Below are 18,487 nucleotides of genomic sequence, written 5' to 3'. Positions count from 1 at the left end.
ATCTTCTTTTGAAATAAGTCAAAACCCAAGCAGATCCTACTATGAAACCCTTCCTTCATTTTCCCCAAAGTTTTGTATCAATCTGAGCCCAAATTAGATTATGCAAACTTGACAAAAGACGGCTTCCAGTCACCTGCAAATTTCAAGTTACCTGCAACTTCGTAGCTTATATATCATGGTTCTGGTAACTGAAGCAATTGATAACTTACTCATCAGTCCTCCCCACTGGAGAAAGCCACTTCCACTTGAGTAAACTATTTTTCTGGAGCTCAACCAAGGATAAGACAGTTCCTGGGCTTCCCTGGTGGCGCAGTGGTTGGGAGTCCGCCTGCCGATGCAGGGGACACGGGTTCGTGCCCCGGTCTGGGAGGGTCCTGTGTGCCGTGGAGCGGCTGGGCCCGTGAGCCGTGGCTGCTGGGCCTGTGCGTCCGGAGCCTGTGCTCCGCGGCGGGGGAGGCCACGGCAGTGAGAGGCCTGCGTACCTCAAAAAAAAAAAAAAGACAGTTCCTGCCGTGAGCGAGCTCACAGTACTCCTTAGGCAAGGTTATGACTCTGTCTTCCATTGGATGTTCACGTATCTGCCAAGGTCTCTGCTGCACCTGTGAGTAGAGCGGGTAGCTTTGTGCCACCTCACCACGCATGCAGGTGCTACGTGCAGGCCAAAGCCCGCCAAGAAGGATGACGTTCCCCAGTGCCCACTGTGCACCAGGCCACAGCTGGACACTTAACCCTGTTGTCACACAGCATCTTGACAATAACTATGTAAAATATAATAACTCTTATACCTGTTTTAAAGATTAGGCCCAGAGAGGCCCCAGGTCACATGCTAGTACCTAATAGAGCCAATCTTGGAATACAGGCAATCTCATGTGAAATATTATTTCCACTACACCATTCTGCCCCCCGTATCTCTGAATAACTTTCCTAGTACATAGAAGAATAATTGGAAAAGTTATCTTCTGTACTCTATTTCTTCCTTGAAGTACAGACACTAATTTAGTGATAATAATAATTATTACTGTCAGCTATTGAACTAATAATTTATTGAGCACTTTCTATATTCCAGCCTTGGAATGATTCTACTACAATAATTATATGGTGTAAATAGATTATTATCTCCATTTTGCAGATGAATTGAAGGACACCCTAAGTAGGGAAGTTTTTAACAACTTTAGACCATTCTTTTATGACTTTGTTAAAAAACAATAAAAGATGCACAATTAGCTAGCAGAGAAAGCTTGTGAGCAAATGTTCAACTGGGTTTTGGAGGGGGCGGACACAACGAATAGCTGGCAGTAGATAGAAGGAAATACAGGTGGCAGAACTAGCGTGATAAAAAGTCTAGTGGCATTTTTTGAGAGGTATTGTTTGGCAATGGGCTTGAGTTTTTCCAAGGAAAATGGTGACAAATTTAACAGATATACACTTGCTTCCCAAGCATATGAAGCAATAAAGCACATTGTTTATAAAGTCAGGCGGATAGGAGCTCAACTCATGGTATGCCATTTCCAAGTTGTGTGATCCTGGGCAGGTCCTTTAATTACCACCCACCCCAATCTCCATTTTCATGGGTCACCTGGGGGAAATCCCACCTACTTCCAGGATAAAACAAGGTCACGTATACAAAACTCTCTCCAAAAGCCTGGCCCATGGTTTTGCTGAAATGGCCTGTTTATTATTAGGTAACCTACCTGCTCTGTGCCCTCATTTCCTCATATGAAAATGAGGACAGTAATAAAAGGACCTGCTGCTTAGGCTCTGGGGTTAAAGGAGATGCTATATGTGCAATGCCAGCACAGCTCCTGGAACATAGTAAGCAAAACACACATGAGCTACGGAGAGAGTCTGTGTTTTACATTCGTATTGGAGCCAAGTGTCTCACCAAGTCATCGGCGTGGCTCAGAGAAGCAGCAGCAACTTGAACTTCTTGTCATTTGCCTGCTTCTTCATTTTAGGCCTTAGAGAATCTCAAATGTCTTCTGATGCTTTCAGGAAGGGATCTGCTGATGGACAGCTTGTTGGACAGAAGGAGAAACAAAGGAGGGAGTTGCAGCAGGCAAACTTCAGGAGGCTGACAGGGCCTCGTGGAGGGGGTGGGACCCCCGCCTGGCAGCTTTTGCGGCTTTGCTCCTCTGGAGGACATTTTCCAGGAAGTGAGCACCTTCTCTTGGAGCACTTATCTGCGTTTGGAACTAGACATCTACAGCGTGATGATTTGGTCAGTGTCTGCTTCCCTCTCTGTATCAGTTTCCTGGGACTGCCTGACAAAGTACCACAAACTGAGCAGCTTAAACCACAGAAATGTATTGTCTCACAGTTCTGGAGACAGGAAGACCAAGATCCAGGTGTGGGCAGAGCTGGTTCCCCTGAGGGCTGTGAGGGAGTTGTCTCAGCCTCTCCCCTCACTTCTGATGCTTTGCTGACAGTCTTTGGTGTGCCTTGTCTTGTAGAAGCATTACCCCCATCTCTGCCTTCACCTTCACGTGGCGTTATCCCTGTATGTATGCCTCTGTGTCTAATTTCCCCTTTTTATAAGGGCATAGTGGATCATGGCCCACCCTAAACTAGTTTATCGTAACTAATTACACATGCAACAACCTTGTATCCAAATAAGGTCACATTCTGAGGTTATCAGAGGTTAGGACCACAACATATAAATTTTGGGGATGACACAATTCAACCCATAACTATAGTTCTGAGAGAGCAGGACTCTGTTATACTGTTTATCTCTGGCACCAAGCAAAGACCTGGCATGAAGCTGGGGTTTATAAACGCTCATTGATCAATAGTTATATTCAAATGGGCATCACATAATACATATCCATTCATATGCACATATTCATTACATTTAAAATTTTTTTCTCCATTTTTTATGGCCCATGGAAACTTCATCACAGACCAGCACCAACCTTGGTTGGGCCTTTTGCAACTACTGCTTTAGAGGAAAGGTTCAGGGTTTTCCACCCATTGACACTTTCTTTCAAAAGCCACACCTCTCCTTGTTAAATTTTAAGTCTCAACAAATGAATGCCTTAAAAAATATAAGGCAGGGCTTCCCTGGTGGCGCAGTGGTTGAGAGTCCGCCTGCCGATGCAGGGGATGCGGGTTCGTGCCCCGGTCCGGGAAGATCCCACATGCCGCGGAGCGGCTGGGCCCGTGAGCCATGGCCGCTGAGCCTGAGCGTCCGGAGCCTGTGCTCCGCAACAGGAGAGGCCACAACAGTGAGAGGCCCGCGTACAGCAAAAAAATATATATATATATATGTATATATATATAAGGCAAATATATAAACAACAAGGATTCACTGCATAGTACAGGGAATTATATTCAATATCTTGTAATAAACTTTAATGGAAAAGAATTTTAAAAGAATATATATATATATCTGAATCACTTTGCTGTATACCTGAAATTAACACAATATTGTAAATCAACTATACCTCCAAAAAAAAAAAAAACAAAACCCATTAGGCAGCAATCTGAACTGCCTCCTCCTCGTTCAACCCTGGCCGGCACCTAGAGAGGACAACGAGTAGAAGGAGAGGTGAAGTCTTCAACTCTCTTCTCGAGGCAGAAAGACCTGGTGCCCCTTCCTCCTCTCACCTGTCCTTGCTGTTGGCCTCACTGGCTCCCAGGCTGCAGAGTTCAAACTGCCTGCGACTGGCTTTGATCCTGCCTGCGATTCTCCCTTCTAAACCGGAGGCTTTTGTGTCAGTCTGACTCAAACAGTTTGGAACAATTAAATCCAGACACACAAGACTGTCATTTTGAACCCAGTGATACCCAAGCATCACTGCCTTATCCCGTCCTAAAGCAGGGCAGGCCGGGCCCACCTCCCTGGGGTCTTCTTCCAGGCCAGGAACATCGGCTTGCCGGCCTCCGCGGGCACGTGGCAACTGCGCCCCTCAGCGACTCACAGCGTACACAGCAGGAAAGACAGCCAGCCCGGCCGACGGGAACCCCCTGGTGGACTTTCTCCCGCCAGCACCCCCCCAACACCCCCCCCCCCACCCCCCGGCTCAGACGGCACTTTCCCACTTCCCCGCACATTATAAAAAATAATAGGGGGCAGGAGACTGGGCGAGGTTATTACCAACTCATAAATCAACTGGGAGGCTCTGAGTGTTGCGGCAAGGTGTCTGGGACGGGCTCCCCCGGTTTGTTATCTCACTCGGGCTCCCACGATTGATTCATAACCTCATAACCCTCCCGCGTCCGAATCCCAAGTCTTCTATCTAATTGTCAGCAGCCAAGTACATGATTTGCAAGAGGATGCAGGCAGCGGCAGACGTGAGGGTGGAGGAGAGATTAGTTTTGTCAATCAAAAGCGTCCAGCGCCGGGAGGAGCACACCCGGGATTTAGCTTATTAAAGGGGAGGTCGGATACGGCTACGCAGATGGGCCTCACGCAGGGAGATGGCGAGTCTCGGCCACTGTGGGTGTAGCCTCTGCTCCCGGCGGGTGGCTGCTCCCATGACCGCCTCGCGCTCAATCCAAAGGCAGAAATGAAAACCAAATAAGCAGATTTGCAGCTTCTGGGGAGAAGTGAGCGAATGCCAGGTGTCCTGAGCCTTTCCAGGAGGGCTGGAAGGTGTCAGGGGCTTTACTGCCTTCCAGTGTTGTCTAATGGCCATCTCATTTGTGCACATTTGAACCTGAAATGTGGTTTGTGAACATTTGTATTTAAATTCATCTGAGGGGTTAAGGCTTTCTTGAGGGGAGTAGGAGAGGGAGCCTTTGTGACGCCCAGGTCTGCAGGCTGCAGTCACTTTACCTGGAATCTGACCCATCGAACCGCACTGTTAGGGAATAATGCTGACACACTTCCCCAGCGTGCTTTAAGGCTTAAGTCTGCAGAGCGTGCTGGACACCTGCCACCACCTTGGGACGGGCAAGGTGTGCATAGCAGGCAGTGCGAGCAGGCCAGGTTTCAAGCGGAGTCTGGGACACACAGGTGCTTGGACAAGGACTTGATTGGTGTTGCACTAATGCCAGCTCCGGTACCCTGGAGCTCTGGCTTCATGGAACACACTCGTCTTTTGTAAACAGACCTGGGTTCAAATCCCGCCCGGCTCTGCAATTTGCTAGTTCATCACCTTGGACGAGTTACTCAACCACCCTGAGCCCCAGTTTACCCACTTGCAAAATGGGTCGATCACAGAATCTACCTCAGACTGTGTTATGAGTATTTAAATAAGGAAATGGAGGTGGGCACTTAGCGTAGTCCTGGGTACCGACTGGGCACACTGCTCAATGGCCATTTTGGTTCCTTTCCACTTATAGGTGATACACACCTCTATCAGCCCAGAGTGGAATGTGGCCTGGGACTGATCTCCTGATCAGAGAGCCTCAAGTAGGAATCAAGCCTTTCTCCCGGCTCTTCCCTGGGCCTGTGCTGCAGGCCTAGACTAGACAGTTCAGAGCTGGCTCTAGTTTCCATCTCTCAAGCTTCTCTGTTTCATTGAGATGAATGAACCCATCCTTTTAAAAATTGGTCTGGGACCTTCTCTATCAGTAGGGGATCTACTCCCAGTTCAATTTCCAGTTCCTGAGGCAAAACGTCAGAAGAACCCCAAGGAACCCCAACATCTCTCCTTCTCCATCCCAGCTACAGCCAAGCCCTTAGCCTAGCATCTCCCACAGGAGTGGCCACGAGGCAAGCAGCCTGTGTCTGAATCCAGGTTTCCCCTCCCGCCAGCTCTGTGACCTTGGGGATGTGCCTTACTCTTGCTAAGCTTCAGTTTCTCTAAGATATGATAAAAGCACAGTCTGAGAGTGTGGGCATGGGATGATTCCTGTAAAAAGTTCAGCCCTATGTCCTTCAGTGCAGAGCACATGACCAGCATGTGCTGGCTTTATCATCATCATTATTATTACTGCCATTACTACTGACTGGACCACTTTCATTCATTTATCTGCAGTGATGATTAAGACGGCTCTGTCCTTAAACAAAAAAGGGCACTGGCAGGCTGCAAGGGCTAGACTGGAGTGTTTGTGGGATGCTTTGGGCCACAGAAAGAGCATGTAATTCCAGCCCACCCAGTGTCGGGAGAAGGTTCACAGAGAAGGAGGTGCTTAGGATCAGTGAGAAACAGAAGATTGAGGAGGAAAGCACTGGATGTACGGCCAAGAACAAAGCCATCCAAAGCAACCACACCAATGGCATCACGTGACAGCTAACATTTATATGCAGACTGGAACAGCAAGTCGCTGTGAAAGGGAAAAGAGTCCTAGAAGGGCAAAAGTCACAGCACGCTCTGGCGTCACTTAGGTGCAAAGCACTGAGCCAGTCACCAGGGGCTGAGAGTCAAGCATGAATCAGAAAAAGAATCAGGCTTAAAAGCTACAGGGAGATGATGTCAGAGCTGCCAGGGAATGAGCTCATGCCTTCCTGGCGTCAGGATGCTGGCCTTTCCCCCCATCCCTCCCTCAACCCGGGCCTCATGGCCACTGCCAGCAGTGCTGTGGTCCCTTCCTGCAGTTGGCCTTGGGAGGTGATGTAACTGTTTGGTCAGCCTGCATCCCCTACACCTCTGCTGCTGGCTACCGTCCCGGATCCCTGCTCAGCTGCCTTCAGCGAGGCGCCCCAAACCCAGAGGGGCTCATGCACAGGACACCACCACTGTTTCCCCTCCCTGTCGTCCTTCAGGAGAGGGTGCGGCCTTGGGCTTCTCTGGGGCCTGCTGCCATCTTGCCTCCAAGGACACCTCCCCCTTGACCCCACTCCCAGCAACGGCCTTGAGTCCTTGGGACTTGGCTGTCTGAAGGGGTGGGCGTTGAGGACCACAAAACAGAAGCAGTGGCAGGAGTGACAGGAGCCGGTCAGAGGCCTGTGTGTCCTGACCTTGCTGAGGGCGGGGGCGGGATCCGGATAACACTTCATCAGTAGGAAACGGGGGCACAGCCCACGGGGGAGCAGGTGGCAGCCAAGCCACACCGCCCGCCTTCCCTGCCGCACTCTTTCCTCCTGAAATCCCTAACTCCTTTTCTGTCTCCGGCATTTAGGTAAGAAAAAACAGTGCAATAGTGAAGACAAAATGGGGTGACGGGGAGAGGGGACTGGGGGCTGTGAAGACAGGGAGGTGAGTGAGGTGACATTTACACGGAGGCCTGAGCAGCAGGAAGGATGCAGTGGTGCATCTGGAGGAACAGCAGTGACGTGGGAACCTGCAGAAGGAAGGCACGGGCGCCTGTAGGGGAGATGGGAGAGGGAGGGGTCGCACCCTCTGGAAGCCTCTGGAGGGCTGGAGTAGGGGAGGGTTTTGTGTGTTTTTAAATGATCTCTTTGGCTGCTGGGTGGAAAAGGGATTGCAGAGGGCCAAGAGAAGCAGGAGACCAGCCAGCACCTGTTTTCAGTGGGTGAGAAATCTAATGCTGGCTGGGCTCTGTGGTGGCAGCGAGATGGAGAGGAGCAAATGGGTCCCGGGTCTGTCTCAGAGGCAGGGCTCCTGGTCCCCTCTAATGCACGGGATACGGAGCGTGAGAACAAGAGGAGTCTGGCTTGACTTCTGGCTTCTAGCTTGACTAATTGGATGCAGGGGGAGCTTAGCCTACCTGAGATGGGGAAGCAGGTTGGGGAGAAAACCTGTGTTCATTATTGGCCGTGTTCTGAGACAGACATATACTGTAGCCATCCAAGTGGAGATGTCAAGTCTGCCAGTGGACATAGGAGGCTGGGTTTTCAGGGAGAGAGCAGGCTGGAGATAGTATTTGGGTGTCACTGGTGTGTAGGAACATCCCTTAAGCAGCGAGGCTGGGTGAGGTCACCCAAGGAGAACATGTTGACTGAGAAAAGAGAGCAGCATTGGAGCCAAGCCCTGGGCCTGGCAATGGCACAGCTGGCAGGGGACCCAAGCCTGCCCTCCCTCACTCTGGAATGCCTTCCATTACCCTGAACGCCTGGGCTTCTCTCTTCTGTGACTTATCCTGCGATCCATTCCCCTTCCTTGGGATACAGCAAGAAAAATGAGCTCAAACTCTGGACCTTCCGCCAGGCCCTCTCGGAACCTGCCCTTCGAGCAACCTCCCTTTCTTGCTCACGTCAGGGAAAAATTGACACTTACCACCATGTACAGCACCTGACAGCTCTGCCCAGCGCCCAAGCCAAAGAGACAGCTAAGGGTTTCTGTGCTCTCTTCTGATTTATAACAAGTTTAAACTTGTTTTCTGGCTTTTCTGTCACTAAGTTCCCTGAAAGCACCTTGTGGGACTGTGGAGCTGGCCCGTGGCCGAGCACTGCTGGGTGAACACAGCCTGGGAGTGACTTCAAGCTTCAGATCCCACCCGGGTTAGAGGCTCTGGGGTGGAATGTCGTCTTTCTAACGTGCAAGCCTCATTTCATTCGCATCAACTCCAGACCAAGAGAATCTGGCTTTTGTTCAGAGAACGTGTTGAGAACGTTTCAAATGGAGAAACCCTGTAACTAGGAAAAGGACAGACTAAATATAAAACCCATCATGAGTTTATGCTTTCTAGACCCATTTCTTCATCATCGCCCCCGCCCCAAGTGCTGGCTTCTTCCAAAATGGATTAGACTTGAGGCAGTGAACACTTAATGATATTGCTAGAATTAATAAAGAGAATACAAGATTCACACAATGAATGGGAGAGAGCCATATGAAGAATGCCAGGGAAGGACGGCTGCTCTAAGTGATCAGAGAATTTAGTTTATGGTTCCTGGAAATAATAAAACAGTAAAGGATAGTGCTCTCATTTCTTGGCCTGTCTCTCCATTAGCACATACAGGGTCCTTAAAGAGAGAGACCCCGTCCCCTCAGCTGTGCCTCCCTGACTCACTGCAGATTTTCAAGGAAGACCTGATGACTAGAGTTAAGAATGGGGGCCAAAATCAGTGATTTTCATTTTGGTGTCGTCACTGTGCTGCTTTTTCTTCCAGACGTTGGTTTGGCTGGAGCTGGTTACTCCTCAGGGTGGCTTCTGAATCTTGAGAGTAAAACAGGCCAGATCTTTGGGATGGAAAGTTAGCTTGCTGCTTGCTATTGCAGATCATTTACACGTATGTTGAAGAAGAGGGGGTCAACACATGCCCCATTTTAAGTTATTCAGGACTAGAACTTGGTATGTCAGTAGCCCATTCTTGCCCACCCTGATTCTCCAGGTGGTATGACAGTCAAATACGGTCAAACGTTTGAAAGAATGTTAAAAGCCCAGATCAGTGTTGAGGTTTGCATGGCTCAGCATGCAGGCAGAACTAAAAGCTGGTGTCTGATCAGATAACACGATAAACACACTGTCCGTTTTACTAAAATATTTTCTCAGCAAAGGTCATATTCATGCCATTGGGAGGGTAGTAGATTGAGAGACTCAGACGTGGAGTTTATTTATTTATTTATTTTTTGACTTGGAGTTTATTAAGGAGGGAGTTGGGGATAGTTTTGAGGGATTGGGATTAGGTTCAGATGCACATTTCAGTAAAAAAAATAACAGCAGGGGCTTCCCTGGTGGCGCAGTGGTTGAGAGTCCGCCTGCCGATGCAGGGGACACGGGTTCGTGCCCTGGTCCGGGAGGATCCCACATGCCGCGGAGCGGCTGGGCCCGTGAGCCATGGCCGCTGAGCCTGTGCGTCCGGAGCCTGTGCTCCGCAATGGGAGAGGCCACAACAGTGAGAGGCCCACGTACCGCAAAAAAAAAAAAAAAAATAACAGTGGCTTAAACAAGATAGAAGTATATTTGGTAAAAGAAGTCTGGAGGTGGCTCCATGGGGTCCTCAGGAATCCATACTTTAATGTTTCTCTTCCATTTTCCAAGTGCTTGACTTTCACCCCGAAGGTCACCTTATGGTTCAAAATGTCTGCTGAAGCACCAGCCATCATGTCCCAGCTTCAGGCAGGAGGAAGAAGGAGAAGCAGAAGAGCTAAAGAATGCCTTTCCCAGGTGAGAAGCATATGAAGCGTATTTTCCGGAAGTTCCATATTCTATTCACATACTGTGACACACACAGTAACGGCTCCCCAAAGATGTCCATGTCCTCATACCCGGAACTGTGAGTATCTACGTTACATGGCACAAAGGACTTTGCAGGTAAGATTAAATTAAGGTCCTCAAGATGGAGAGATTAGCCTGGATTATCCAGGTGGGACCAATGTAATCACAAGGCTGTTTATGAGAGAGAGATAGGAGTGTCAGGGAGAGAAGGAGTAGTGAGGACAGAAGCAGAGGTGTGTGTGGGCTCCCACACGTGTGTGTATTCGAAGGAGCTCATGGGGAGGGGTGGAGGAAGAGAGAGGGGATGGGGTGGGGAGAGCGCTAGTTAGCTGCTGGCTTTGAAAACAGAGGAAAGGACCACATGTCAAGGAATGCAGGCAACCTCTAGAAGCCAGAAAGGACAAGGAAACGGATTCTTCCCTAGAGGCTCAGAAGGAACATAGTTCTTCCAGGACCTTTACTCCTCTAAGGCCCGTTTCAGACTTTGGACCTCCAGCTCTGCAAGATAATACATTTGTATTGTATTGTTTTAAGCTGCTAAATTTGGAATTTGTTGTAGCTGCAACAGGACACGTATACTCACATGACTCAGACACCAGAATTCAGTCACTTGACCACACCTGGCTACAAGGAACTCTGGGAAATAATCTTATTGTGAGTCACAGGGTGCTTAGCCAAAAGTGGGGCAGTGTTACTGATGCGGAAAGGAAAAGTAGATGCTGGGGTCGGCACGGCAGACTGCCAGGCGGGGCTGTTACGCAAACGCAAGGCTCTCCAGTTAGCATAGCAGAAAAGTATTCTCCTCAAAACAGAACTGAACCCATAGTGAGGAAACATACCTAAGACGATAGCATAAACAGCTTTAAAAGTATCGTGGCAACTGATTTAAAAGAGGATTCAAGTAATTCTTTAGGTAGAACATTCTCTCTAACGCCTATTTCAGCTGCAAGTTCCTAATCAGATATGCCTGAGTCCCGCTGTGAAGTCTGTAGTCTAAAACAGGGGTTTGAATTTGAGAGAAGCAACTCAGTTATCAGTAAGACTCTTGGTCTCCAAAATTTCTCTTGATAAAGTCAGACTGTAAGCAATTATAGCTTGAAATCTACCTTCTCTCTCTGTCCTAGCTAAATGCAAGGGCTGACACAGAAATTATAGATAGAACAACAAAAAAGTACTTATAAAACATACCTGGTACGTCACAGATGTTCAGCGGAGTTTAATGACCAAAGGAGTAAATGAGCAAGTGAATAAACCTAGGAATTTGACGGATTTCAGTACGGTTTCATCCATTCATTCTATGTCCTAGGATTAAGTTAACTGCTGGGTGCAAAGCCCAGTAAGATCTTCCTATGATCAAGGAGCTCACAGCATCAGGGGAAGATGGACCAGTAAACCAACAACCGTACTTCAGTGCACTGAGTGCTATGACAGATACATTTGCAGGAACTGGGAACGTGGATGAGGGAAACTACATCAGACCTGGCTGCCAGGAGCATTTTGCTGGAGGAGATGTTGCTTGAGCTGAATCTTGGAGGACAAGTTGGAATTAGCTAGTAAGTGGGGGGACTGCATTCCAGGATGAGAGAACAACATAATCAAAGCCACAGAATCATGGCGAACAATATCAGCAAACATTTATATAGTGTTTACTCTGTGCCAGGCATGGTTCCAAGCACTGTATATATGTTAACTCATTTATATGCACAGCAGCCTGATGAAGCAGGTACTGTCATTATCCCATTTTACAGATGAAGAAAGTGAGGCAGAGAGAGGGTAGGTACTTGCCTGAGGTCACGTGGTCTGTAAAGTTAGGATTTGAACCCAGGCACTTTGGCTCCAGAGACATTGCTTAGAGTCAATCATTTGGCGTGGTTCCGGCTTTTCAAGCCAGAACTTAAAAGTTATAGGAGACCATTTAAGGATGAGCTTCCTCTAAATCCTACTTAAGATTCTCTCTTGCCGAAAAGACATTTATAGTTAGGCTTTTCTCGGTTCCCTGCACTACCCTTACCAAACTATAAGACATATAGTGGCTAGTCCCCAAGCTGCCTAGGAGAGGGAAGTAATTTCTAGTTTCAACCTATGATCTGTTCACAGGCAAGGCAATTAGGACAGGTCACACAGAAAACAGGCAGAATGTGGCAAATTATTGGCATTACAGGAAACCTCTTTATCATATCTGACTTAATCTCAACCTTATAAACACCTCTTGCCAGTCTAGCTATGTGTGGTGAATTGGCAGGTACAAAGTTAAAGAAAAGAACGAGACAATCACTTATTATTATTACTGGCTGCACCGCATAGCTTACGGGATCTTAGTTCACCGACTGGAGATCGAACGTGGCCCCCGGCAGTGAAAGCACTGCCCTAACCACTGGACCGCCAGGGGATTCTGAAGACAATCACTTGTATTTCTAAGACTTCCATTCCCCAGATGCAGATGAGCTGGAGTGGAATGATGATCATTCTGACTGGGATGGGGAATGACACTCCCTTTCCAGAGTAACCCACTGGCTGCCATTAGTTGCAATTGTAGAATATGGCTAAATATTTCTTCCTTTTCAAGTGGTTACGCCTGGAAGCATGGTTCTGAGGTCACAGAAATTTTGTTAAAATAAACAACAACCCAAAACCCAGCAAAGGGAGCACATAGCTTATTTACCAGGATTACAGCTCTCACTCACCCACCCTCTCTGGAAGCAGAGATGCTTTAACCAGAGTGAGATGGATACCTTTCTCCTGTTTTGCCCACCTGGAGAAGCTGGGAGGGACAGGAACAAAGACAATGTGGGATCCTCAGGGATGTATTATGAGTTACTATACAAAGGAAAGAATAGTGTTTTCTGACGTGGACTAAAAATTATAAATAGATCTGGTTAAGGCAAATGATGCCAGGCCTTCCTTACCCTTGGATGTCTTATTTTCTCCACTATTTTTTCTCTTATGTACCATGGCCATGATCCCAGATCATAGCTGCCTATTTCTTGAGATACGTCTTCCCTCAGAAAGGTGAGAGGTCAGGGACGAGGCTGTCTCCCTCTCATTAAATGACAACTCTCATGTCCTTGGACCATGTAGAGTTCTACAGAGCCTGCCACGGATGAAGACTGGAAAACAAGACCTGAGACAAGGCAACTGGAAAAGGTCCATCAACATGGCCCAGAAGAGGCTCTGGGGAGGAAATTCCTCTGTCCCTTATATCCCTGGCTCCTGAGTCAAAGTCTGCCAGGGGCACATCTGGTTGGCAGAGCCTGGAACACATCATATGTCCTGGCTGTACCGAGAGCTGGGCAAGAGAATGTCTAATATTTCCTGCTTCTGTAGTTGGGAGTGGTCTTTGCCCCCAATGACACTCATTATTTGGGAATTTCCTAATCAAAGCAAGACATTAAGATGTTGGATAGACAAAACGAATGACAAACATCCTTTATTCTTCCTCCTCTTAAACACAGAATGGGAAAATCCCAAGGCCAAGACCAGGGTGAGGTCTTAAGGGGAGGAAAGCAGAGATTTCCTGGACCACCACCAGCATAAAAGGAGAAAAGGTGGCCCAACTGGGATCACCACTGGAGAACAAGGCAGGCATTTGACTAGAGAGCCCCGCCCTGCCCACTGCCTCACCGTGCAAATCACTCAGGGACCTAGAAGTGGTGGCAGGAAGCTTGGAAAGCAGTTGGATGGATTCAAAGAGCTAACAGCTGGTAGGGAGAAAGATAAATACAAAGATCTTTACAATACCATGAGAAATGTCATAGTAGGAGCACTAGACTGCAGAGAGATTAATCTGGATCAAAGAGAAGTAAACTTTCGGACCCCAAAATAATTTGGGGCAAGAGATTCTTAATAAGTAGGGTCAAATATTTTTTTTTCTTTTGCAGTACGCGGGCCTCTCACTGTTGTGGCCTCTCCTGTTGCGGAGCACAGGCTCTGGACACGCAGGCTCAGCGGCCATGGCTCATGGGCCCAGCCGCTCCGCGGCATGTGGGATCTTCCCAGACCGGGGCGCGAACCTGCATCCCCTGCATCGGCAGGCAGACTCTCAACCACTGTGCCACCAGGGAAGCCCAGGGTCAAATATTTTAATCCAAGTAGCTTGACCCTCTTAAGAGCCAAATGAATTACAAAGGCTACGGGTGCCAATAGCTGGGCCAGTCCTCCACAACATGACCTCAGCTACCTCTGTAGCTTTGTCTACTTCAGCCCATGACTAGACAAGCTGCTCAACACATCTGGGGTTTCCCGCCTCCAGGCCTTTGTTCCCGTGGCTCTCTCCACTTGGAATGCCCAGTGCCCAGCTCCGAGAGAGGACATCAAGGGAGATTTATCCAATGACCATCATTTCCACGAAAGACCCTACCCCACAGAACCTTCTCCAGATTTGGGGTTGTCCCGCAGGACATACGAACACTGTCACATGTGAGTCTCTCTTGTAATGATTACATCTGAAAGGTTTGGTCATGGCTCAACACAGAACAGGACGTTCACCTAGGATGCAAAGTCAGAAGAGAGCCCCAGGATTGCTAAGGCCAATTTCAAGAACAAACCAGGCCCCAGGGAGAGCTGAGAATGTTCAGTGGGGGGGCCCCCCTTGATCATCCACTGCTTACAACATGCTATGAGGGCCTGGGAGAGACAAAACCCTGCCAGAGTTCTCATAGAAACACCATCGTTCCAGGGTGAGGTGGAGCCTTCCAGAGATAAGTTCCCCCAGCTGTCCATCCATCCATCCATCCATCCATCCTTCCATACAACAAACCCACAAATGTGTACTAGATTACCTCTAGCTTGCGCTGTCAGAAATGTTGATACCAGCTAATTCCCCCTCATCCTTAGTCAGTGGGTAAAACCCAAGCGCCACTGGAGCCCCATTATTTCTCAGTTCATCTCCATGTTGCTTTGAGCTACCTCTTCCCTTAATTTGTCCCTGACCCATTCCCCATGCCCACATCTGGAACCTCTGTTCTCTGGCTCCATTGGTGAAAAAAGTTCCCGCGGGGCCTTCACCAATGCGCAGAAGGATCCGTCTACCTCCTGGTCTACACTGACCCTCCCCCTGCTGTTGTTTCCAGCGCCCTTTGTTCTTGTGCCACACACCACCCCCCTGCACCACCACCGAATTTGGGCCTAGGAGGGAAAGTAGGCATCATCTTGCCCTTCATGATATTTCTTTTTCCATGTAAAAATTCCTGATTATTTGAGGTTTATATATTCTACCAGTTTCCTCTCTACTCCTCCAGCCTATCATCTCTTTATTTTTGTTAACTTCTCATTCATGGAAGGCTTTGGCACCTGGATCACAATCTTGTTTTCCACCCTAAATCCTGCCACTCTCCTTGGTGACATCATTATCTATGTGTGGGACCCACTGACTATATGTCAGCTTCTCACTTCCCCGTCCTCTACTCCAGTGATCTTCAAGTTCAAATCATCTTACTCTTCCCGTTTGTAAGTTGCACAGAGATTCCATGTGGAGCCACAACTGAGTATGGTGACCAGGATTCTGTTCCAGAGCCCTAGAATTTAGAAAGTACTTTATCATGATTTTTAAAGGTTGTGCAAATACTTAAACATCTTTTTTCTCTTAGGAAATAGCATCTTCCTCAAACACATTCCAACCTCCAGCCAAGTGGGAGAAGTCCTATTTTTAACAGGTAATGTTCAGGACTCTTAGCAGGACCTACAGAAGGCCAAGCCTACACCCCCAGCCTCTCCCTGCCCACCCCTGGGCCTTTGCCCATGCTGGTCCATTGCTTACGGCACTTGGCCTCTGTATCTCCAACACTGCCTTCCGGGCCCAGCTCAGATGTTACTGCCCATCCCTGACTCCATGTGGTCCCACAGCCCATACACGTGCATCCCTATCAAACTGCTTGTCACACAGCATTGCTGTTGCCTGTCCAGCTATCTGTTCCTCTCACTATACATAAGCCATCTTCAGAAATGCACTGTTTTATCCATTTCTAAATCATCAGTGCCAAGCTCAGTGCCCACCACACGGTAGCCACTCGATAAACATTTGTGGAACAAATGAGCCTTTAAAACCCATAAAGTCCAAATGCTGGCGAACACAGATCTGACGCCCCTCCTCAGCGTCTTCCCCTGGTACTAACACAGTAGAACGGACTCGCGACCTTCCCCACCTCTCACTCCTACAGTCCTCGCATGTCTCAGCTGAGGGCTGCTCCATCCTTAGAGCTGCTTAGGCCCCAAATTTCAGAGTGATCCTTGAATTCTCTCTTCCTCTCACATTCCACATCCGATCAGTCAGGAAATCCATTCAGGCCGACCTTCCAAACTTAGAATATGGCCTGAAATCTAGCGTTTCTCAGCACCTCCACTGTTGCCACCTAGGACTGAGCCTCTGTTTCCTGCCTGATTCCTAACTGGTCTCCCCGCTTCCATCCTTGATTTCCCATGGTGGCTCTCCACATGGCGAAAAAGTGAAGCTTTAAAAATGTCAGTCGGGGGCTTCCCTGGTGGCGCAGTGGTTGAGAGTCCGCCTGCCGATGCAGGGGACACGGGTTCGTGCCCCGGTCCGGGAAGATCCCACATGCCGCGGAGCGGCTGGGCCCGTGAGCCATGGCTGCTGAGCCTGTGCGTCCGGAGCCTGTGCTCCGCAACGGGAGGGGCCGCAACAGTAAGAGGCCCGCGTGCCGCAAAAAAAAAAAAAAAAGTCAGTCAGGACAGATCTGCTCAAAACCCTAAAATGGCCAAAGTCCTCACAATGGTCGACAAGACAACATGATCTGACACCCCTACTCAGCGTCCTCCCCCAGGTACCAACAGGGCAGACTTACATCTTTGCTCAGATGGCACCTTCTCCTTGAGGCTTCTCTGACCACGCTGGTAATACAGCAAACTGCCCTAACCCTGCTCTCCTGATTCCCTTTTCCTGTTTTACCTTTTAAACTTTCAGAAGCATGTGTCCCCTTTTGCATACTAGATGCTACTTATTCATTATGCTTATTATCTAGTCTGCTCCCACCGTGAAATACGAACTCCACAGGGGCAAGGAGCCTCGTGGATTTTGTTTGCTGATACTCCCGAGCACCTGGGAAAAAACATCTGGCACATCGTAGGTGCTTAATAAATATGAATATATTTTTCACACAAAATTAATTTTAAAAGTGTGATTCAGTTCTTTGATGTATCAGTCTTTTATTGCTGTCTAACAAAATGCCCCCAAAATGGATGGCTCAAAATAATCATTTATTTTGCTCAGGGATCTGAAATTTGGGCAGAGCTTGGTGGGTTCAACTCACTTTGCACATTGCAGCATCAGCTGAGGTGGCTTGACTAGGGGCAGCTTTCAAGCTGAAAGTGAACTATGGCTGCAAGTTAGCTCTTGCTGATGGCTGGGAGTTCAGCCAAGGGTGTGAGTTGGGGGAATTCAGTTCCTTTCCAGGTGGGCCTCTCCATGGGCTCCTTGGGCTTCCTTACAGCATGGTGGCTGCATTCCAAGAGCAAACATCCCATGACAACAGGGCAGAAAGGCATGCAATTTTTATGACTTTGCCTTGGCTAACATGAAGTACCATGTTCTGAAACGTTACCTCAGCCATACTCTATTGGCTCCACCTTTTGGGATGGAGAGGTGACAAAGTTCTAGAAGAGCATGTGGGATAGGACATATTATTCCAGACATCTTTGGAAATACAATCTGGCACACAGGGTTAATCCCAAAGCCTTGTTAATTTGTGACAACTATATTGAAAGGGCACTTAAGAGGGACTTAAGCCAATCACAAGCCTTCAGGAACACAATAGGACAGACTGAGAGATGTTAAGGAAATTAGAGCTTATTATGCCAAACTCAAGTGGACAGAGCAAGGGACTTGGACTAAAAGCATGTTTAAATCCCAACTTCCCCATTACTGTGTACAACCTTGGGAAAATCATGGAACATCTCTGAGCCTCAGCTTCCCCATCTGTAAAATGGGAATATTAAATTTATCTTGCCTGCTTGACACTAATAATTGAATAGGCTCATGCTTGGGTAAGTGTTCCCAAAACTACAAAACAGTTTGCTCTATACCTTCATGTAGACCAACAATGGTCTAATGGTCATTTGGATTTTTGTTCTGAAGCAACAGACCACAGAGGAGGGAGCACTTACTGAGCTGTGGGTGTGGCACCCTGGACTTCACTCATCAACTGTGCGATATTAAACAGCCATTTACCTATTCTGAGTCTCAGTTTTGTCATGTGGAGGGATAAGGCCACCTGCCCTGCTTAACCCTGAGAATTATGGTAAGGACTTGATAGAGGTTAACTCAGGGGCTTACGGTAAGGTCTCAATAACATGGGTTATATCACTTGGTAGTAATCATATTATTATCTAAGCAGCCATAATTTTTTATTTAGAAAAAAATACATTTTTGTGAATACAAAAGTAAAAGATTTTAATTCAATAAAAACTTTAGAAAAAACAACTAAGCATAAAGAAGAAAATAAAAATCACACAGAATCTCCCTCTTAGATTCTATCATCTCTTTCTCCTCTTTTTAAAAATAAATTTTTATAGTTTTATATTATATCTAGTT

At 47.9% G+C, this 18,487-nt stretch overlaps 1 protein-coding gene across 3 annotated transcripts in view; it reads right to left on the bottom strand.

Annotated features, from left to right (window-relative positions):
• RGS6 (regulator of G protein signaling 6) overlaps positions 1 to 18,487 on the bottom strand; it is a 574,726-nt gene that overhangs the window by 110,106 nt on the left and 446,133 nt on the right. The gene's annotated exons all lie outside the window — the stretch shown is intronic.

Source organism: Globicephala melas, chromosome 2 (genome assembly GCF_963455315.2).
Source record: "Globicephala melas chromosome 2, mGloMel1.2, whole genome shotgun sequence".
Classification (NCBI taxonomy): domain Eukaryota; kingdom Metazoa; phylum Chordata; class Mammalia; order Artiodactyla; family Delphinidae; genus Globicephala; species Globicephala melas.
Note: the sequence above shows the minus strand (reverse complement) of the source record. Positions and strands in the feature narration are given on the sequence as shown.